We start from the raw sequence: 24892 nt of genomic DNA on the forward strand, positions 1-24892 counted from the left end.
AAAATACACTACTTAGGGTAGTTCACATTTTTTTCCAGAAGAAGCACCTATCAATTGGAACTAGCATCCTACAAACCTTCAGGGGACTTCAATTGTCTTTCCAACTAACTCAACCAAAAAATGGAGTATTAGGTTTCCCTTTCTCTTGCTGAACAGCAGTGTGAGTTTCATGAAATACTTTAGGATTGCTGTGACTCTGCCATATTAAAAAGACAAAAGAAACTAAATAATAGCACTGCTTCCTGTGACCTTAAATAAATTATATCATCAGGCCCTCTATTACTACTTTTTTCTCCTGAAGACCATAAGTAACTCATGGCCTAAATGTAATGCATACTGAGCTATACATAAATACTCCCAGACCACACAACTTGTCCTGTGAATAGTCATGCCGCTAATTGCTAGTATTACATTGTGGTCTTGCTGTTCCATTAGTATTTGTTTTCGAGAGCCTCTGTATTAACCATACCAGAAATCTGTAGTTTAAAGTGTGATATTTCATATTTGTGACTGCAGTCTCATAAATTTCAACTGACCTGAATGTTTGGATCCAAAATATTTTCTACATGCATGCATTGCATAATAGATAGATAGATAGATAGATAGATAGATAGATAGATAGATAGACAGATAGATAGACACAAACATACATACATACATACATGTATAGCTTATTAATTCATTCGCCTATACTATAAATTATTGAATATGTTAATGTGTATAACCATTTCCCATTTATTTTGATATATACCACTGAAAATCCCTTTGCTGAATGCATCTTACACAGGAGCTTTCACTAGGTCTCAAGTATAAAGAGAGTCCTGCTCATTAGAAGATAAGAATATACTCAAGAATAAATTACTTGCAATCACGGTACTAAACTGGCAGAGTGAAAATATTTCCCAGACTGTGATCAAAGCAGAAACAATGAGATCAATCCTTGTCAACATCAGAATGTCATCATTTTACTTTTGCAGGCATTTGAGAGGATGGTATGCAAATCTAATGCAAGTAATTCTAAAAATTCTAAAATGGTGATTTTTTTGTCAGTAAAGACAGTAATATTTTGAGTCTAATTAATTTTCTGTAAAGCTAATAGCTTGAACAATTACTGAAATATTAACCAGATTAAACAATACATAAATGCCACATTGCAACTTAGACTTGTCAATGGCTGGACTATGGAATACTGCTAGGCTGGAATATTTTGCTTACTATAAGTATTCTGTACATATTGAAGTCAACAGGTAGAAAGATGGTGAAAATCCAGTGTTGTCTGCTAAGCAAACCAAATCTGAAAAGAAAAGGGCTAGTTCTCTTACATAGCTAATTAAGTAATATTAATATATGTAAAAAAAATATCAATTCTTCAGCCTTTAAATTTTCCTAGTTTGTTAGAGTTGCTTCTTTTATTACTTCCAGAAAGACTTCCACACTCACAATATTGAAAATTATTGTGCGGTAGTAATGGTCATATATTGTTTTTCAAAAGTAGGCTTCAACCACTGAACTGATATATTTGAATTGTGGGCTTATTAGCTCACTACAAGCTTTCTGATGGCATGATCCCCATTTTCATGTATTCTGTAGCTATGACTATTTTCATGAGCATTAAAATGCACAAATCACAAATTAACAATACAATATTATAAAGATGAGGAACTTGCAATTATAATGCTTAAAAAGCGAACCAGGGCAACCAAAAACAACAGTGATTCTAGCCTTCTAAGTGCAATGACAAAAATGAGAGGGAGTTAGAATTCTCCATTTAGCTATGGACTGGTGCCAACACTGTAAACAAAAAGTGCTTGGGAAAGGAAGTCTGAGATTCTATGTGCATGTGTTTGTTTATTTAAATATTAGTAACCAGGAAAGGTACTCTGATAAGAAGTGTGTGGCTTTAGTAAGTTAAAAAGGTAACAATGTCGCACTTTACAATACAAAGACAGCATCCACATGCAAAGGTAATTAGGAAACAGCTGAAAAATAAATGAAGACAGTTAGCAACTGACAAAAATATCATTCACAAAATATATATATATTGTTGTGTTGTATACGTTATTTTGGAGTGTTTCCTTGTCTCACTGTCAGCCTTTCTGTTGTTTGGTGGTGTTCCTATCGAGGTGTTTGGACCAATAAAGTGTCTTTTACTTTCCGGGACCAGGATTTATTTGTGCTTGGGACAGCAGTTGTTTTTTGTTTACAAGTTTGTTTTTCTCTACTGGCTCTTCAACGCTATATTAGTTTTATATGGAGCAACTACCGAGTACAGATCAGGTTCCGTGGAGCTCCGAAACGGGAGAATTGCGTAAGTTGATTGGACAACTAACGCAACTGATAGGTTTGCTAACACCTCTCAGCCAATCATTCGTTACACTTGCCTCATCCATACACCCACCAGGGAACCAGGAAGCATTACAGAAATCGGCTGGCATGAAGGAGAACGCAAGTGATAATTTCAAACAGGTTATTTACAATGGTGAAGAAAACGATAATGGTGACAATAGCCTAGATGGTTTTCCCCACATAACAGTAGTTTTTGAAATAAAGTCGATTATGGATTTATCAGAGTATGAGAATTGCACCATTAATTTTATCTCAGACATATTGTACTGTTGGTATCCAAGGAAACCTGGGACACTGCAGGTCGCTGGTAGAGAGGTGTTCATGCACATATAAGGGTGCTCACCACAGTGCACTCACTCAGGATGTCCACAAACACTACAAGAACTACTCTGAGTTAAAATTCTCGGAAAGTAAAATGTGTAACAATAAACTTATGTATGATGGGATAATCTTATTTGGCATTACATATTCAAAGTTTTGTAGGTAAGTATGGCTGCTATGTATCGTCTGAGTCTTGGTGCTAATATTACACATATCTGCTTTACAGGGAAATATATAATTAATAGCAGGAAGTTATATACAATTTAAAGAGAGTTTTTAATTGTTTCATTTCAAGGAAAGCTAGAGGCTACACATAGTTTTAACATCTACAGTGTGTTGTAATCATGTTTGATGGTGCACATCAGGTTATTTTATCACCTTCCAAGCAGAGCACTGAATTCTATGATAAAGTACGTAAAGGAAATAAAACATTGGATAAACCCTGAGGAAGCAGTAATTGTTATCAGAAATTTCAGTCATAGTAAGAGAATCCATAATCCACTTGTGTTAGAACAGGTAACAAGAATGTTTTGAAATGATCACGTGCTAAACCGCACTGCATATGCAGTTATTGCCATATCTAATGTTGTACAGAGAGAAAGAAAGTGCTGGTGAAGAAGGTTTAAAAAGTACTCGAAAGGGATTGATAATATAATGAGAGTTAATGAGAGTGAACTGGTACACAGTGTTCAATGTTTGTTTTAACGTTTTTTGTGAAAGAAGGGAAGTTAGTATATAAAATATGAAACTGTTAAATGATTTCTGCTTTTCATTATTTTAGAGGCTCACTATTATTTGATTGCATTACACAGATGTTACCCTCTTCTGGTACATGTTTGTAGTGATGTAAGGTTGTTAAACGTAGACATTAATTAGAGCGACTGCGTATAAGCATGTTTACAGCCTCTGTATTTACAATACAGCCTCCAAATGCCTGTAAGAAACATAGCTCATTCCATTATTTTAAAAGAGAAAAATGAATCAGTTTAAAAGCTATTCTCAAATACAAATGCTTTCTTCCAAAGTCATATATTCATATTGTGAATGTTACAGTAAATGTAGGATTATTTGGAAGAAGGAACATTTGTGACAGAATTTTTGGCATGGATTTAGGAAAAATCATTCAACAAACACTGTCCTTGAGACAATACTGGAAAGGCATATCATATTGATGGAAATTCCAAAAAGATGTGTTTATGATTATTAATCAGTCCATAGCAAGTGTAAAGACACTTGCACCATTAGGCCTTGTCAGGCAGAAAATGTAAGCAGTTTCTACAACAGAATTTAGATCACATCACATCACAAGAAACAATTAATGAACTTGGTTATGCAATTGTCTTAAATGTTGTTTTAAAGTAACCATTTCATTAAGCCCTGGAGGAATGTCTGCCTTAAACCTAAAGATCCACTTTAGCTCTTCATGTTTAGTTTAAAGTTTTATATCACCTCCCCTTAATGCTTCCGATAAAGTTTTTAATATTAAACATTTAAAAGTATGTGTGGAATCAGTTTCATTGATATGTTTGCATAATGCAATGGTTAAAACCTGCCTTTTAATGTCTGAAATGTGTAGACTTATTCTTTGCTTTAGTTTTCTATTTGTTATTGTGCTCCAAAGAACAACCTACTTACTAATTTATCTTATTTTATGAGTAACAAGCAGGGTACCTTTAGATGTAATAATTGTGTTCACTATGACTTCATTTATACTAATAAATACATTGAACATACAATGAGTGGGAAGCCTTTTACTTTGCAAGCTTATGACAATTGAAACACAAATAACTTTATTTATTTAGTAAAATGCTGTAGATGTAGGGCATATTATTTAGCGAAAATAAACAGGAAACTAAAGGAAAGAAAAATTAACTATAGATCAGGTCAAAAAATAAAAAAATATGAAACTTACTATTACACCATTCAAACATTTTTACAGGGAGGCATTACCCTCCTGCACTCACAAAATGAATGGCTATGTCCATCTTTACCATTGAAGCTTATTTTTTCTGACATTTAAGATCTATGTGCCTCAGAGATAGGAGAATAGTCTGAGATCTTTCACCATTGAACCATATGTATCTGCAGTTCATTACCACATGTATTTATGCAAGTCCAAGGAATAAAGCTATGGTTATTGTACTTTCAACAAGAACTACACAGTGGAGCTAAGCCATGCTGTCTCTTAGTTTTGACTGAAGGCTAGCCTATGCAGAATTAAAAATACACTACTTAGGGTAGTTCACATTTTTTTCCAGAAGAAGCACCTATCAATTGGAACTAGCATCCTACAAACCTTCAGGGGACTTCAATTGTCTTTCCAACTAACTCAACCAAAAAATGGAGTATTAGGTTTCCCTTTCTCTTGCTGAACAGCAGTGTGAGTTTCATGAAATACTTTAGGATTGCTGTGACTCTGCCATATTAAAAAGACAAAAGAAACTAAATAATAGCACTGCTTACTTCTTCTTCTTCTTTCGGCTTTTTCCCGGTTAGGGGTCGCCACAGCGGATCACCTTGTCCACACATTGAATGGCAGTGGAGTTTTACGGTGTCGAGTTGCCAGCCCGGCGCCCAACCTTCCACAGAAGGCACACTCACACGCACACCTAGGGCCAATTTAGAGTGTCCAATCCACCTGCAGCATGTCTTTGGGATGTGGGAGGAAACCGGAGCACCCGGAGGAAACCCACGCGACCACAGGGAGGACATGCAGACTCCGCACAGAAAGCACCCCAGCCAAGGATCGAACCGGAGAACCTCTTGCTGTGAGGCAGCAATGCTAACCACTGCACCACCGTGGCCGCCCAGAATAGCACTGCTTACTGTGACCTTAAATAAATTATATCATCAGGCCCTCTATTACTACTTTTTTCTCCTGAAGACCATAAGTAACTCATGGCCTAAATGTAATGCATACTGAGCTATACATAAATACTCCCAGACCACACAACTTGTCCTGTGAATAGTCATGCCACTAATTGCTAGTATTACATTGTGGTCTTGCTGTTCCATTAGTATTTGTTTTCGAGAGCCTCTGTATTAACCATACCAGAAATCTGTAGTTTAAAGTGTGATATTTCATATTTGTGACTGCAGTCTCATAAATTTCAACTGACCTGAATGTTTGGATCCAAAATATTTTCTACATGCATGCACTGCATAATAGATAGATAGATAGATAGATAGATAGATAGATAGATAGATAGATAGATAGATAGACAGATAGATAGAGAGACAGATAGATAGACACAAACATACATACATACATGTATACCTTATTAATTCATTCGCCTATACTATAAATTATTGAATATGTTAATGTGTATAACCATTTCCCATTTATTTTGATATATACCACTGAAAATCCCTTTGCTGAATGCATCTTACACAGGAGCTTTCACTAGGTCTCAAGTATAAAGAGGGTCCTGCTCATTAGAAGATAAGAATATACTTAAGAATAAATTACTTGCAATCACGGTACTAAACTGGCAGAGTGAAAATATTTCCCAGACTGTGATCAAAGCAGAAACAATGAGATCAATCCTTGTCAACATCAGAATGTCATCATTTTACTTTTGCAGGCATTTGAGAGGATGGTATGCATATCTAATGCAAGTAATTCTAAAAATTCTAAAATGGTGATTTTTTTGGCAGTAAAGACAGTAATATTTTGAGTCTAATTAATTTTCTGTAAAGCTAATAGCTTGAACAATTACTGAAATATTAACCAGATTAAACAATACATAAATGCCACATTGCAATTTAGACTTGTGAATGGCTGGACTATGGAATACTGCTAGGCTAGAATATTTTGCTTACTATAAGTATTCTGTACAAATTGAAGTCAACAGGTAGAAAGATGGTAAAAATCCAGTGTTGTCTGCTAAGCAAACCAAATCTGAAAATAAAAGGGCTAGTTCTCTTACATAGCTAATTAAGTAATATTAATATATGTAAAAAAATATCAATTCTTCAGCCTTTAAATGTTCCTAGTTTGTTAGAGTTGCTTCTTTTATTACTACCAGAAAGACTTCCACACTCACAATATTGAAAATTATTGTGCGGTAGTAATGGTCATATATTGTTTTTCAAAAGTAGGCTTTAACCACTGAACTGATATCTTTGAATTTTGGGCTTATTAGCTCACTACAAGCTTTCTGATGGCATGATCCCCATTTTCATGTATTCTGTAGCTATGACTATGTTTATGAGCATTAAAATGCACAAATTAACAATCAAATATTATAAAGATGAGGAACTTGCAATTATAATGCTTAAAAAGCGAATCAGGGCAACAGAAAACAACAGTGATTCTAGCCTTCTAAATGCAATGACAAAAATGAGAGGGAGTTAGAATTCTCCATTTAGCTATGGACTGGTGCCAACACTATAAACAAAAAGTGCTTGGGAAAGGAAGTCTGAGATTCTATGTGCATGTGTTTGTTTATTTAAATATTAGTACCCAGGAAAGGTACTCTGATAAGAAGTGTGTGGCTTTAGTAAGTTAAAAAGGTAACAATGTCGCACTTTACAATACAAAGACAGCTTCTACATGCAAAGGTAATTAGGAAACAGCTGAAAAATAAATGAAGACAGTTAGCAACTGACAAAAATATCATTCACAATATATATATATATATATATATATATATATATATATATATACCTAAAAATCAGAAAAAAAATCTGAAAAAAATATCAACAGATTAAACCACAAAGGGCCAAGACATATTATCCTCACACTTATCCTCACATTCTTCTTTTCCACCGATACATATTTGAACTAAAAAATATATATATATATATATATATATATTCTAACTACATACAGGATTTCCTACAATATTAAATTTTAAATTATTCAGTTTCCAACTGCATTGTCTCCTTATACATGTGTAAACACTGTACAATCACAAATGTACACTTTATAACTTCACCACAAACCTTAAAAATAGAGTAAAGATTGTTGACTGTTTTCTCTTTCCCTATGATGCAGCTTTCACTTAGAAAAGATGTGCGTTTAAGTGATATATTGACTTTCAGTCAACCGTCACTTTCAGAAGTGTTGCAATGTATTTTAATGCGTTACTGCTAGATCTTGAACAGTCCCATGTGTGCTGTTTAATCTATTTGTTCTCTGCCAGTGGCTACTTTTAGTTGTACTAAACAATGTGATGTAACGTTTACAAAATACTGAAGACTATTGAAAGGAATGGTTATGTAACATTTATTAAACACTTCTGTACCACTGGTTCCAGATACATTGCTTCAGCAGATTTGTGCTTTCTAGACATCTTATTAGTGTATTATTAAACAATCCCAAACAAAAAAATAAATAAAATAATGTAAACCAGAAAGCACCTATACTTAAAAAGTATTTTATTTAATTATTTCTTTATTTATATTAACTAGATAATTTCAATATGGCTTTCTTCATTTTTACAGTGCTGTCCTGGGAAGAACCACTGCATATTAAAACGTGCTCAGAATAGCATTCACAATTAAGTATGCAGCATGAGGTTATAAATTATTATTATAAGTAAAAATGCCAGCTCATAGTCATATATATATAATGAAAGCAATAAATTACATCAGATTTTTCTAGACATTAGTAAGTAAAGAAGCACAAGGCTTACCACAGAAATCATTTCCAGAATTAACTGTAGCAGTGCCCAGATATACAGGATACTGACAACATTTTACAGATATAAAGATATAAGAATGCCGAACAAACATATTGTGACTAGTTGAAAGCTGGTCATGTTCTGCTTCTGGTATTACAGGTGGGTTTACCAAATAGAATCCATGAAATGCTTTTTGTTGCTGACACTCATTTTCTAGCCAAGTAAGAGTTTATCCTTTGACCCTCAGAAACATGACCCCGGCTGACATCTGTACACTTTAGAATATAGCAACATTTACAGCTTTGTACGGTATCTGCTGTGCAATAACTAATGAGCAGAGCAAGACAATGGCAACAATAGCAGAAAGCATACAATGCACTAACAAACCAATGATGCTACAGGACTCTCTCTACCAATGAACCTGTGTTTACAAATTTGCAGTTTGCACCACAGTGTCTCATTATGACAAGCATCAGCTGTATGATTTGCTTTCTGTTGGGTATTCTGATGTACAGTATGAGAACTGTACTTGGCTTAAGGTATCAAATACTTTTTTATGCTGATATAGCTCTCAAATTGTAAGCATTAAGTATACAGTGCTTTGATTTCAGTTCATTCTGATCTTGCATGTTATTATTTTTTGATGAATATCCTTAAGAAGTAAGTTGCTTATCTGACGTAGGCATCAAAGGTTTTATTACAGTACAGACTGCTCTATGCTCTTAATAGAGAGTCTGCTTCTAGAATAAAGCTTTCCAAAAAATTAGTAAGCTATAACCAAGCCCTCAAGGTACCTATAGTTATTACTATAAAGAAATTTATGTGCAGAGCTGTGTGCCCCTGCTGTATTGTGGATACTTGTATTTTCTTAATGATATGTAATTATGAGCTCTTAGCAAAATTTGACTTAAGTTCTGTTGTCTATGTCTTCTATGTTATCAAAGGCAGTCAATACAGCCAAAAACAGAGATATCCAGTTCAACCTGCAATCTGCTCTAGCTGAACTCAGGTGCATAGGTCTTCTGGGAGTTTTTGAAAACTGAAATTATGGAAAACGCCCTCAGCAAGCCATGCAGCTTATTCCAAAGACACAGAACTTTGAAGGCACATGCATATATGGCAAATGATTCAGCTTATCCTTCCAGAAAGAACTAACACCTCCTGGGTTCTATACATAGAGTGTATGTTAACCGGTACAGGTCATAAGGTCATGCAATTATAGGGCACCCAAGTCATGGCGGTCCAGGTAAAGAAAGACCAGCACCATATTTATAATCCATTGACAAACATGCACACAGTGCAGCTGCTGTAGGATCAGTGATATCTACTTACTCCCTTAAGTAACCATGCCACTGAGTTCTGTGCTAACTGCAAGTGGTCCATTACATAGGGAAGCACTCCTATAAATCAGGCATTCTAATGGTCCAAATGGAAGGCTACAAGGGCATAACCTAAGGGCATAACTGACTCATCTTGAGTGACCACAATGATTTCTTACTAAGAAAATCAAGGGACTATGTCATAAAAAGCTACACTGATTGTCTCAAAGCTCTGCTCCTCTTCTTGGTACCTTACAGGCAACTGAGGGACTATCTGCGCCTTGTTTACAGAGCCTCTACTGACCATATATTTTCAGATCTACTATGCATCTACAAGTCCAGTAGTGTCAGAGACACCTGCTCAAGAGATCTTGAGATCTTTTGTATATTAAACAGAACATGCAGAAAAGATAGATATGTCTCACAGAGAATCCAACTTCCCTGAAGTTGTCTTTCTGTCCATGTAAAGCAAAGTATATCTCTTTCTCTTTTCAAGTGTAATCTGGATGAGAGTATGGGAAACATCAGGTTCATCCCTAGTTTGGCACCATTGTCACCCTTGTCTCTTATTTACAGAGGTAACATAAATATCTTCCTGCCACCTGTGTTATTTGTACCTATATTACAAAGGGCTTTGGGTTAAACAAGCAAGAATACCTGCCAGGGTGTGTGTTATTGTGTAAATAATGCCCATCCAAGGGTGTTCTGAGGCCTAACACCACAGGCAGAGGGCCTCTGCACCCCTGGAAGGGCATTACTTCCACATTATACCATGACCCCCTATTAATATTCCAAAACGTGCACGCTGATTGGCCAGCGTGCATGTTGTAAATCGACTTATACTAATGGAAAAAGGTCCGGTCGCCCGGACTTTTTCCATTAGTATAAGTCTTTTTTTAAAACACTGTCTCGCTATGTTAAAAGAGTTTAACATAGCGACACAGGTTTAAAAAAAGCAACGGAGATCTCCGTTGCTTTTTTTAAAGCTGTCTCGCTATGTTAAACTCCTTTAACATAGCGACTCAGTGTGTAAAAAGCAATGGAGATCTTGCTTTCTCCATTGCTTTTTAAACCTGTCTGCTATGTTAAATGGGTTTAACATAGAGACAGCTTTAAAATAACGGAGGCAACGGAGATCTCCGTTGCTTATTTTAAAGCTGTCTCACTATGTTAAACCCATTTAACACAGTGAGACAGGTTTAAAAAATCAACGGAGAAAGCAAGATCTCCATTGCTACTGTTTCGCTGTTAAATGGGTTTAACACAGCGAGACAGCTTTAAAATAAGCAATAGACATTTCCGTTGCTTATTTTAAAGCTGTCTCGCTATGTTAAACCCATTTAACATAGCGAAACAGTAAAAAAAGCAACGGAGATCTTGCTTTCTCCATTGTTTTTGGCCACAGCTCTGATGTACTGTGTAGGCATGCGCAGTACATCAGAACTGCCGTGGATGCCAGACAGCTGCGGAAGGGCAGCAAAGAGGCATTATACAATGCCATTATTTAAGAAAAGTAATTGTTTCTTTTCTTAAATAATGTCATAGTATAATAGCAATAACCCACTTCTGGGTGTGGGTAATGCGGGATTTAACCATGGTTGTCTTTGTTTGGTCCGTCGGGCTTCGCCCTCGGGACCAAACCAGGCGTGGGTTAATGCTATAATAACACAAACATTGGAGGGCATTTTTTGAATTTAGAGAATGCACAATCTGTTAAATTACTTTGATTGCTTGTTTCTGTTTTTTTAATCACTATGCATATCTTTTTAATAATTTTGATGTAAAACAGTTCCTCTGCTTACTGTTTCAAACATACTGTGGCATATGTTGGCAAATCATTGGGGGTTAAGGTCACTAAATACATTTAAGTTTCAGACTTTATCATAGCTATCAACTAAACAGAGACAAATTGGGGATAAATCTCAGCAAACAGAGACAAATCCAGAAATAATCAGGGGCACTTTTAAAATATTAGTACCATTAATCTGAGACATTGACAGAATAAGCGAATGTGAATTAATATACATTTTCTGAAGTAAAAAAGTATATAACTATTTAGTGTCATTGTTTATTAAGTGTAATTCACCATCTTTTCTCCAAAAGTCCTGAGTTTTAGGAGGGATTAATGGAAGCAGAACTAAAATTTGAGTGAAAATCAGGGGTGTCCATGAAAAAATCAGAGAGATGTGAGAGGTATGGACTTCATATCCTTCAGAAAATGAATGTTAACATTAATGCTGTACCAACTTTCTAATTTTATAAGAGTGATGTTTAAAATCTGTCCCTATTTTTGAGCCTTTGTCCTCTCATTATTTTATGCTTTATCCAGATTTCCTGAGCTAAGTGGCTGAGAGGTATGCATACCTCTTATTTGAAAGAGTTGCTTCCACAGCTTGATTGATCTCTCCCTCTCTCTGCCCCCCCACCCCACACTCACACACACACACACACACACACACACACACACACACACACACACACACACACACACACACACACGCACACACACACACTTCTGTTTTCATGCACACAAGCACTCTTACACATACAGCCATAAACATAAACACACACACACACACACACATGCTTTCTATTTTTTAATATCTGTTTGTTTTAGTTTTGCACTTGCTAAACAGCAAAAGCGCTGCTTAGTGAGCATGAAATAATGGCCCAGTTATTCTCATTCATGCACATATACACTCACACACACATACTTTTTATTTTTTTAATTTTACACAGGCTGTTAGCTTAACATAGCAGGGCTAAAAACGTATTGGGAATGCATGGCTATGTTTCTGAAGATCCTTATGGATCATTAGCCTAGTAAGTACCTATGAACCTATAAAACACTACTGGAAGGTTTGCTGGAGGAATAATGTACTTGATGGTAATGTCCAGAGATGGAAGCAGGACGGTTTGACAGAAGCAGAAATCTAGTTCTTGAATATGAATCTGTCATCAAAAACAGCACTCAAATTACACACTCTCAACATAAATTCCTGTGTGTTCCTGCAATAGTTTTGTTAGGAAACAAAACTGGAGCAGCAAATCCCACAAAGTTTCATGAATAGCCATGACATTTGGTCAATCATTTGGTGTTGATCTTCAAGCAAATGGTTACTATCCAGTCAAGTACATATTCTAAATCCTTGGCTAGATTGCTGATGTCATTCATTCAATATTTTGTGAAGAACGGTATAGTTGTCTATAACTTTAATAAATACTAAATTAATTTCTAATACCCCCCCCCCAAAAAAAAAATACTGCTCTGAACAAGAATGATTTTTCTGTCCAATCCCATAATAATAGTCTCATTGAAATCATTCCAGGTACCAAACTTCTAGGAGTTATTATTGATGAAAATCTAACATTCGACCTCCATATCTATAGCAACATCAAAAATTAGGTACCCTCTATAGACACAAATACTGCCTTAATATTACTGCTAAAAAAGTTCTAGCATGATCCTTCCTGCTACAGTCTCTACTCTATGGTACCCCAAATCTCATCAAAATCCAGTCCTCCCTGAAAACCAAACTGGACTAATGTTACAACAAGATTGCCAAATTTGTAACAAATTCACAAAACTCAGCACACCACTGCTTATCTCTACAACAGCTAAACTGTCTTGAACTCCCACGCTACCTCACTTAGTCACAATAATCATTTCACATAAACTCCTATACAAGCCTTCAACTTGCCTCTCCCTCTCCTTCTTATTGAATACATACCACCCTAACAGGCCACTAAGATCCAAAAACACAATGATGCTGAAAGTTGAAAAACCTAACCTTGCAGCTGGTCAAATGCTGTACTCTCTTACTGTGTCAAAACTATGGAATGCCCTCCCACCTTCTATCAGAACAATCAGTAATTCTGCTCTCTTTAAGAAGTCTCTCAGGTCACACCTCTCTTCTCTCTGGCAATGTACTTGTTCCAAAATAGTACTGCCTAACACCTGATCCACTACTATATCTCTCTACAATATCAGTACTTTGGAGCTCTCTCTGACTTGCTGAATTCAGCTGCTTATGCCTACAAAACTCCAACAAATTACAATCAAAACTGTTACCCTACGTAACTCCATCCTCAATGATCAAATTGTACACAATGTTGATGTGTAATGTTTGTAAATAACTTGTACCATTGTGTTTAATATTTATTTCCATGCACTGAGACTGTATATACACTGTATATTGTGCTTTTTCTTGTATGTACTATTAATGTTATGTGCAGCTATTCTCCCGGGGCCTGTACTGAAAATGGGCTCACCTAGGCCCAGTAGACTTTCACGGCTAACAAATGCAGTACATAAATAAAGAAAAATAAATAAATAAATAGTTATATGTCATCTAATTAAGAATGTAATACAAAGCTCTCACTTGTATAATGTCTCCAGGATGAGGCATATAAGCAGTTAATAATAATGGTCCCAAAATGGAAACTTGCAGAACACAACACATAACTGAGCAGGAAGCAGAGGAAGCCAATTCTGGCACTACTTTGTAAGTACTTTCAGACAGGTAAGAAGCAAACACTCCAGCACCACACCTGAGATTTTCCAATATGATCTGAATTGGTACAAATGGATCTCATGATCCAGTATAACCAAACTTATAAGAGATTCAACTGAGACAAAAAGAATGATTACACTGGTCTCTCAAAATGAGGAGATCGGTGAAGACTCTACAAAGAGAAATTTCTGTACTGTGTCTTGGTTGAAATTTGGACTGGAATGGCTATACAAGTCATTCTGCCATAAACAGAAATTCACCACTGTCTACAACACCTAAACCTAAATAAAGAAGGGTGGATATAGGTCTGTAATCATCCAAATCATTGCAATCTAAACCTATCATTTTCCATGACAGGAGCAACCAAAACAATCTTCATTTAAAACAATTGAAAAAAAACTCCAACAAATAGGAATTAAGCTACAATCTGGTAAACTGGTGGGTCTCTCGCACCAAGAAAAGACAAAACAAACCTAGTGGTAAATGGGTAAGAAGAACAGATTGTGGTGTACATGGAGGAAACCAAAGAGACAAACTCATCCTAGCAAGACACAGTGAAGTCAGACCATCTCAGAGCCAGATCCACCTCCATATGATCTACCACAAGCCCTACCATTTCAGCATAAATAAGATTTGATGTAACTGAGGACAGCTTGACAGCAAGCCCTGAGTATTCAGATCACATTCTTTATATGTGCATAAGTTCATACTAGGCTGTTGATCCCCTGAGCCATTTGTAGCCTTGCCAATAATTCCATCAATTTAGCAAGATGTGAATTAATACCAGACCTCATCTTACTTTCAGCTCCTTTATGATAGAGTTAGAGGGTCAGACCAGAGGGTGTACTTTCAATGCCCATCCAGTAACCTAAGTTATCCTTAAAAAATTAGTCATGGAGCTACTCTGCTTTGTTTCTAAGGGGTGGCAGAAACATAACTAAATTGGGGTGAAGGGGGAAGCCACTTCAGGCTCAATGAGTTAGGGGGTGCAATCAGTAGATGCCAGTCAGTAAGTCATACAGTACAGGCATTCATTCCATAACAGCATTTCTGAATGCTATATGGAAATGAATTCCAATACTGCTTTTGCTGTGAGTACTGAAACAATTTCTTCACACTTCAAAAGTAGTATGACTTCTTCTTTGTTCCTGAAATTTGATTTGAGGGGTACAGATTGGTGATGAATGGACCAGGTTCTTGCTGCTCCATAGGTGATGAGCATGATGAGCATTAGAAATGGGAAATTAGCCAGCTACAGGTCCGAAAAGATGTATTCTCTGTGAAAGATATCTATCCCTCCAACAACTCCTATTTATGTTTTGGAGGTAGTTTAGGTCTCATGAGAAGTTGTTTAGGACAGCAAAAGTTTTATGGATGTGAAGGAGGTTACATAAAACTGTGTCTTCTGATGCTCTGTAGGCAAGGCAGATATATCCTATCAAAAATCTGTAGGAAACAGAAAAAAAGTGATAGTATTTTAAGGAGGTCACAGTAACTCAAAGAGAACTCAAGCTGAGCCATATGCATACAAAACTATACAAAGAGGGCATTATATTCTATTATTGGTCTGATTAGAGAACAGTAGATGGGGAACAATCACTTTGGATCTTGAAGATATAATCCTGGTGATTAGTCTGGCTATATAAACTATTTTCTAACAGTGATATTCACATCATAGTCAAAGAATCATTAATTTTCGAAGATGCCCAATTCTCTAATGAATGCGTCATTTTTTAGAGGAGTGTTGCCTATGTGATTGGAACAGGAGTGCCCCGTTTTGCGCAATGCTGCGTGTTTTGGCATTTAGTTTAAAGCCATTGTCCAAGCACCATTTGTTAGTATGTGATAGACCTCCTTGGAGAATATGTAAGTTATTGATTGTATTTATAACAGCTCCTAATTTGCAATCATCAGCAAACTTCATCAGCTACAGGCCTTCATTGTCTGCTTTAGCATCAGAGTACTAAACACCAAAGAGAAGTGGCAAAATGACTAATTTCTGGAGCACACCAGTTGTAACTACTTTTTTTTGCTAATAATGTGCCTGCAACACTAACAGGCTGGGTTGTGTCAGTAAGACAGTTTGCTGCATAGTGAGTAACACAGGGTTTACATTTAATTAGATTAGCTTATCAATGATGCCCATGTGTGGAATCATATTAAAAGTCTTGGCCAGGTCTAGGCACGCCATGTAAACCAATGTATCTGTGGCTTGATCAGAAAAGTTCATCAGCTTTAAGAGGCTCAATTTACCTTTAACAAACCTAAATTAATTAGGGTCTAGGGCTTAAAGACTGCCTATGTCCTTGTTTATGAGGTCCATAGTGAAACATTCCATTTCCTCACAGATAAGGCTAGTCAGGTTGATAGGGCTATACTTTCCCACATCAATCATGGGATTCTCCTTTGTGAAGTGGAATGACTGCAGCAGTTGTCCATTTTCTGTTATGAATCTAGTGGAGAGGGTGAGACTGAATGAACATAATAAGGAGTCAGGCAGTATTTAGTACTGACAAGAAGACAACTTGGCACATTGTCAGGGTCCATGGAGTTAATGTTTTTAGCTTTGCAGAGAGCACTTAGAACTTGCTCAGAGGTGATTTGGGAGTAGCGTAGGCATGCTAGTATACTGTGGACCTTTTGGGGCACATGGAGGTAAAGTTTGAGCTGAATTTGTCCACTGATACGTTGCAGTGTCCTCAAGGATCAAGTACACATTGCTATTATTTATTTATTTATTTATTTATTTATTGACAGTTGTTAACCGGGTTAGTCCAACTGGGCTTGTATCCCATTTTCGGTGGAGACCCAAGGAGAAAAGCTCCATTAATAGACTTTAACAGTACAATATAATGGTAACAATTTTTGAGTTAAATATAGATATAAGAGGTAGAAAGAGATTTTCATAAGTTGATATACAGAAAAAGGTCAGTATACAAAGTTGAAGGCATACATAGAGCAAAATCACAAACAGTAAAGGTCTATATGCAAAACCACACATGATATTTTACTTGTGTATTTAAGTACAAACAAATTAGTTTTTTTTTTTTTTTTTTTAGTCTTTGATTGACTGAAATTAGTAAATGGTAGTTTTCATGGAGTTGCATATAGTGAATGGAGTATTACATGATGTAATGTCCTCGGGGATCAAGTACACATAGGTTCATAGGTTCATAGGTTTATACTAGGCTATCTGCCCTAAGGCATTTATAAGCCTAGCCCAAATTTTTGTGGCTTACGCCACCCCTTATATGAAAAAAATACTGTGCCCATTAGTTTGTTGTGCCTCTGTCCAGCAGTGACACAGAGATGATTCCCAGGGTAAACCTACGATCTCCCATCCACAGGTCTAGATTTCTCTTGAACAGAGTCAGCGAGGTGCTCTGCCTCACATGGACCGGGATTTTATTCCACAGCATAGGGAGTCTCTGAGTGATAAATCTATCCCTCCAGCACGTCCTATTTATATCCGTGCTAAGGTTTAAGTCGCTTGCTCTAGTGGTTTTGGTGGATTTGGATTTTTGAGGTGGAGCATGTCCATTAATTCCGGGTTGGACATGGCCTTGCATGTCAGGCACATGTCACCTCTGAGCAGACGGTATGCGACTGAATAGAGCTGGAGTTTCTTCAATCTGGCAGCATATGACAGATTTTGGAGTCCCTTTATCCTTTTGGTGAGGAACTTTTGGGGTCTCTCCAATTGCTGCAGATGTCGGGTGAGATACATCCCGAATGGGGCATTGTACTCGATCATTGGTCTGATAAGTGAAGTGTACAGGGGAACAATGACCTCACTAGATCTGGATGTGAATCCCTTCATGATCAGGTGGGCAATGTAGAAGGTCTTTCTAACCACTTTAGCAACGTGAGTGTCAAAAGAAAGGCCACTGTCAACCTGGGTCCCCAGGTCCCTGATAACCTCTTCTGTGCTTAGTGGATTGCCACCTATATGGTAGCTTGGGGTTACCTTGTTTTTCCCGAAGGGTATGACTATACATTTTTTGGCGTTTAACTTCAGGCCATGGCTCTGGCACCAGCTATCTGTTTCCGTGAGTCCCTTCTGAAGGATATCCGTGTCCGATGCACTTTCCACTATGGCACCCAGTTTGCAGTCGTCTGCAAACTTTGTCAGCCAAAGTCCTCCCATGTTGGCCTGTACTTCTGAGAAGTAGATGCCAAACAATAGGGAGCCAAGGACCGAGCCCTGTGGGACACCACTTGTGACCGGCTTGGAGTCTGACATAGCGCCAGCAACTCTAACCCTGTGTGTTCTGTCCTTAAGCCAGTTTGCAACCCATCTTGTGACATATGGGTTTACATTTAAGCTGGTAAGTTTTTCTACAATACCCGAGTGGGGTATTGTGTTGAAAGCCTTTGCAAGGTCAAGGTAGGCTGTATGGACTGCCTTTCCCTCATCAATGGCCTTGGTGACTGTTTCGAAGAAGTCGACCAAGTTCAAAAGGCATGATCTTCCCTTGACAAAGCCAAACTGGGTCGGGTCCAATGTCTGCAAGTCCCCTATATCTTTGTTTATGAGCTCCATTATGATCCCCTCCATAGCTTTGCAGACTAGACTTGTTAAGCTTATGGGGCGGTAATTACCAGGGTCCGTAGAGGTGCCGCCTTTGTGGAGTGGGACCACAGTTGCCGTACGCCACTCCTTGGGCACGTATCCTGTGGTAAGGCTGAGATTAAACAGCTGCCTTATGTGCGGGTTTAATTCCTCATTTAGCTCGTGTAGCACACAGCCGGGGACACCATCCGGTCCCATTGATGCTGTGTTTTTAGCTTTAGAGAGAGCAGCTTTCACCTGCGCATTTGAGATGTCCGGGAGGCTACACTCGGCTGGGATAGTTATCTCTCCTTTAGGGGAGAAGGGGTGAAGTTTGCACTGAACCTGTCTGCCAGTATGTTGGCAATGTCTGTGGGTACAGTGATTTTTGTATCATTTTGGACTAATTCTGAGCATATCTGGGAGTTTCCACCCAGGTTCCTAACATTGCTGAAAAAGGCCTTATGATTGTCCTTTGAATCCATGGCAATTTTTCTCTCAAAATTGGCCTTTGTTGATTTTATGAGTGCTCGTATTTTTTTACTAATAATGATCAGGGTGACTTCCCTTTTATGGACTTTGTTCTATCATGTAATAGCTTTCTCCTCTTATTGTAAAGTTTGTTAATGGCTGGGGTCCACCAGATTGGACGTTTGCCCTTTGTGGAAAGAGTCTTGGTTTTATTTGGGATTGCCTGATCCATGCAGTCCTGGAGGTGTTCATAGAAGGCATTTGTAAGGGCTTCCAGCTTGGGTTGTGGTTTCCACTGGCTCAGGGGCCTTGAAGGATACCACACCAGTCTTGAGTAGTGTGAAGTTTGCTTTAGAGAAGTTCTTCACTATGGTCTTTTTGTTTGGGGTGGGGGCGGGATGTGGATTTCCAGTGAGATTAGTTTATGATCAGATCTCACCAATGAGGGATATACTTCTGGTGTGGAGCATTTTGTCCCCATGTTTGTGACAATGAGATCTAGTATATTTTCTCCTCTTGTGGGAACAGTGACTAGCTGTTCCATGGCATTTGAATTTATGAACTCCAGGAACCGTTGGGCTAGAAAGTTAGGGCTTGAGTAATGTTCCCAGTCTATATTCGGGTAGTTGAAGTCACCTAATATGATGGTGTTTGGAGATACATTTATACCCTCCAGTGTCTTCAGGAAGGCTGTGTGGGGTTCCTGAGTTTGAGAGGGTGGCCTGTAGCATGCTGCAATTTGTAGAGCAGTTTTGCCTATGGTTAGTTGCACCTGGATGGTTTCCGGCTTGTGCGTTGCCACCAACCTGGAGGTGTGGGTATCCTTTATGAATATGGATACACCCCCTCTTTTTGTGGTGTGGTCCAGGTTTTGGGGCCGGAAGGCATGATATGAGGTAAAACCTAATAGTGCCGGGGTGCTCTCAGGAGCCTTGAACCAGGTTTCAGTTACAGCACAGACATCGATGTTCTCCATACTGAGAAGGGCCTCGAGTGCGTGCATTTTGCGATTTAGACTTCTGGCATTGAGCAGCATTACCCTCAGTTTCTTCCCATTTTTGTTTTCTAGGGTGGTAGGTTTAGAATTTGAGCCTTGCCTAAAAAGGCACTATGGGGTGGCAAGAGCCTTAGTCAATATCCAGAATCCCAGGGTGACAGGTGCAAGCCGTCCCTTGCGAAGCAGCGTGGCTTGTCAAGCATGTCATCCCAGGCAGACAGACACTGGATCCCCTTTGAATGACACCAGACATTAAGCCAATTGTTAAAGCTGATCATCTTGTCTCTATATTGTGGCATCATTCTTGGTGAAGGAAGGATACTGCTCAGGGTTAGGGTCATACCTGCCTGGGCTACATAATCAGAGAGCTCCTCTATGTCTCTTTTCATGTAGTCCAGGGAGGTACGTCTCAGGTCGTTCACACCAGCATGGACAATGACTGTGTCATATTTGTACTTGCCATGGAGTGACCCGAGTGCTTGTGTTATGTGGCGGATTCTAGCGCCGGATAGGCAACTTACTGTGACCCTCTCCTTGTTCAGCCTGGTGAGTGGGACGTCAGTGTGTCTGACTATGGAGTCACCTATGACAAGTATGTTTGGTGTTGTATTTGGCCTTAAGGGCTGTGACTGCTTTGCACACTGCTTTTGTGGTTTATGTGTTGCTTGTAGGGTGTCTTGAGGTAGCAGTTGTTTGGGTGTCTGCTTTGGAGGCCTCTGCTGTTTAGGTAAATTTTTACTCAGAGCCTCCGAGTATGTCTTTGTGTGTTTATGTGTTTGATTCAGTGGAGTGGTAGCATTATGTGAGGCTGGTTTTGTGGTGTGTGTAGTTGCCTTCTCCTCCTGTCTGGTCTTGCCAGTCCTGAGTTGAGAGAGCTCAGCCTCCAGTTTGGCTAAATAGCTGCATCTCTCGCAGGTATTTGTGTTATGTGGGAGGAGGAGAGGGTTGTCTGTGTACATGAGGCAGTTATAACATTGCCTCAAGATTCCCAGATTCACCAGCTGGACTGGAGAGGAGATTGACAACTGACCTTTGGACATGCTAGAATAATATTGGGAAATCCTTAATTGAAAACAAGGGCCAGTGGGGAGTGAGGGTGTAGTGCTTTTAATTTTTAGTGCTGACTTATATAATTGCTTTAGTGAGCAAGTACCAGATAACTTGAGTGCAATGTGTTACAAGTAACTAAATGCAAAAACGACAAACAGTAACTTTCTTTCAAGTGAAACAAGGAAATAAGTACAGTAAGCAATGCAGATATCACTAGTGATCCACAGAAGCGCTGAGAAGTTGCGTATTTGGTGGAATTAGCTTCCAGGGAAATAACAAGCAAACAAGCATATAAACAAAGCTAGATTCAGCAGGCCTGGATCTAGTCTATGCTACAGCAAACAAGGTGTACCAATTTCAGTAAGATACAGTTCAAATATTCAGGCACTATAAACCTTTAACCAGAAATTCCCAGCTCAGAAGGGCAGAGTCCAGCCTCTTCTCCCACAAGAGTGCAGACCACGAACCTTCTTAATGTAAAATAACTGGCCTGAAGCCCAAGTGCCTAAACCAGAACTAATACACTTGGACACTGGGCTCTCAATCAGCAGTTCCCAACTTAGAAGGATGAAAGCTACCTGTCCTGCCACCACAGTGCTTGCCACAAACCTTCCTAATGTAAAACAACTGGTCTGAAGCCCAAGTGCTTAATCCAAAAGACTTGAATGATAGCTACACTTTAATCAAGTTACAACCAAGCAGTAATAAATACCATTGAATACTTTAGAGAATGTCTGGATTAGAGCTCAAGTTACACAAACAAAGCTAGATCCAGCAGGCCCGAATCCAGTCTATGCAACAGCAAACAAGGCGCACCAACTTCAGTAAGAAACAGTTCAGATATGCATGCACTATAAGCCTTTAACCAGAAATTTCCAGCTCAGAAGGGCAGAGTCCAGCCTCTCCTCCCACAAGAGTGCAGACCATGAACCCTCTTAATGTAAAATAACTGGCTTGAAAGCCCAAGTGCTTAAACCAGAATTAATACACTTTTAGAATAACAGACACTGAGCCCTCAATCAGCAGTTCTCAACCTAGAAGGATGTAAGCTACCTGTTCTGCCACAACAGTGCAGACCACAAACCCTCTCAGTGCAAAACAACTAACTGGTCCGAAGCCCAAGTGTTTAAACCAAAAGGCTTAGAATGAGTTACACCAAGCAGTAATAAATACAATTGAGTATTTTTAAGATGATGCAAAAGTAAAAAGAAGTAGGTAGAAACACAAGTACAGTAAAAGCAAATGAATTTTTTTTTTTTTTTTTTACATTGCTATTACATGTTGAAATGTCCTCAGGGATCAAGCATACATTGCTATTACATGTTGTAATGTCTCCAGGGATCAAGTACACACTGCTATTTTGTATTAACTCAGAGCATTGCTGGTTATTATTTCTTATGTTCCTAAGATAGTTAAAGAAGGCTTTAGGGTTATCTTTACCATTGGGGATGATTCCCAATTCATAGCTGCTCTTGGAGGATTTGACTTTGTTCCTTATTTCTTAGATGATTAATTTGAGCTCCTCTCTAGCTGATGAGGTTTACATTTGCTTTTAAGGGATGGGAGTTTCTTCCTCTTAACTGTATAGTTTGTTGATACTAGGATTTCACCAAATGGATTTGTTCTTAAATGTGGCATTATATTTGTGTTTTAAGGGGACTGAGGCCTCGGTGCTAGCTTGGAGGTGGGTATAGAATTTATCTGTGAAAATTGCAGCTGTGAAGCAGGGTCATCTTGGTGAGGAGGGTGTGCCAATTTCATCAGCTCATTAGTTGAAGAATTTCAGGGTGACTTAGGTCTCCCACCTAGAGTAGATTTTACTACACAATGGTCAGATTTGACCAGTGATTTGGTAACTGTGGGCTGTAAGCATATGGAGGTTATATTTGTGACAACAAGGTCTAATATTTTTAAGCCCTTCATTGGGACTTGGATTCATTGGTCCAAGGAATTAGCATTAATGAAATCCTTGCATCTGTTTGCTTTCTTTTTTGTGGTCGTATATGTTCCCTGATTAATTGAGGGATAGGTGAAGTCACCCAAGAGGACAGTGTTTGGTTCTGTGTTAAGGGCGTCAGTTTGTTAAGATATGCCTTATGTTCTTAGGTGTTGCAAAGGGGGTACAGTATGTGGTATTGGGTTTTCTGTTTATCAAAACAAGAATGTAGAGGAGTTGTATTTCATTGCTCTACATTACTGGAAGTGAAATGATTTATTAGGAACAGATACACCCACATCAGCTACAATGTTCAGTTCAGTGTTTTGACTGCAGACGTTGTTGGGATTAACACCCTGCACAGCTTGGGTGCTTTCACTGTTCTGAAACCATATTTCTGTATCTACACATATATCAATATTTTAAAAGGATTAGGTATGCCTATATGGAGTGCATTCTTTTGTTTAGACTTCTGGCACTGAACAGTGCACTTTTATATGCCTTTAATTGTGGCTGACTATATGGGTGATAGGAGAAGATGGATTTTGCCTACAAAATGCACAGTGGGAAAAGAAAAAGTCTTAGCCAATATATGGATGCCATAAGGAGAGACATGCAAACTATACTTAGCAAATGTTGTCAACCATCTTATCCCAGGCTGATATATATCTGATCCCCCTAGAGCGACAAAAGTAGCTAAACCAATAATTATAGCCATCTCTATCTTTTTGCATGTTGCCATCATTCTTAATGATAGGATACTGAGCAATACCAGTTTTACTCCATTTCCAGATGCATATTGAGAAAGCTCTGTCATAATTTTCTTCATATGATCAAAGTAGGTGCATCTCAAGTTATTTACTCCCACATGAACACAGATCACATCATATGCATACCTGGGGAGAAAAGACTTGATGGTTTTAGTGATGTTACATATCCTGGCACCTGAGAGCAACTGACCGTTGCACTGTCTTTGATCAGCCTGGTGAGTGCAGCATCTGTATGTCTATCTATGGAGTTACCAATAAGCAGGATATTACCAAATGCACAAGCTTATCCTGCTGCTTTAAGGACTTCTATGTGCTAGTTATGGGACCACTGTTAGTGTCTGTATTTCCTATAGTATCAGAACGAGGTACATGTTGGATATGAGCTGTCGATGCTGGGTTGTAAACAAGAGGTAAGTGTAAGCATTTAGGTTGATGCCTACAAAGCTTTGGTAAAGATTTTAATGATGTCAGCATAAGACTAAATTCTAGAGCTTGTAATCTGTAGCTGTTGCATAGATGTGTGAGGGGGTATTAGTGTTGTTTACTGCATGTATGTGGCAGAGAGATGTAGAGCTAGAAAGACCTCCAGCAGAGTTAAGTGTTAGCATTTTGAGTCCATTGAGTTTAGTAGGAGATCGTTATTAGTGGGCAGCAGGCATTTCATACACTGCCTTAGGATTCCATGTGCTATAAGGCAGGCAATAGAAGGGGTATTGTGCATTGACTCCCCATGATGACCAGTACTGTAGATTTAAAGTATGTGAGGATCTACAGATGGGCTGGGCAATATCACAACTCTGGAAATTAGTTGGACTGGTTTTATGTTTAGTGTACACCCCTGCTGTTAAATGCTACTGGTACTCAGGCTGTGCTGAATGGGGCAGCTAAGAGAAAGCTTGTGCTACTCTGTGCAAGCAATTTACTTGAAGTAGAAATGGATAAGAAACTTGCCAATGTTATAAGAAGGTAACCTTCCTGTAGTATAAGAG

Source organism: Protopterus annectens, chromosome 8.part0, assembly GCF_019279795.1.
Source record: "Protopterus annectens isolate FY-2018-M chromosome 8.part0, PAN1.0, whole genome shotgun sequence".
NCBI lineage: Eukaryota > Metazoa > Chordata > Ceratodontiformes > Protopteridae > Protopterus > Protopterus annectens.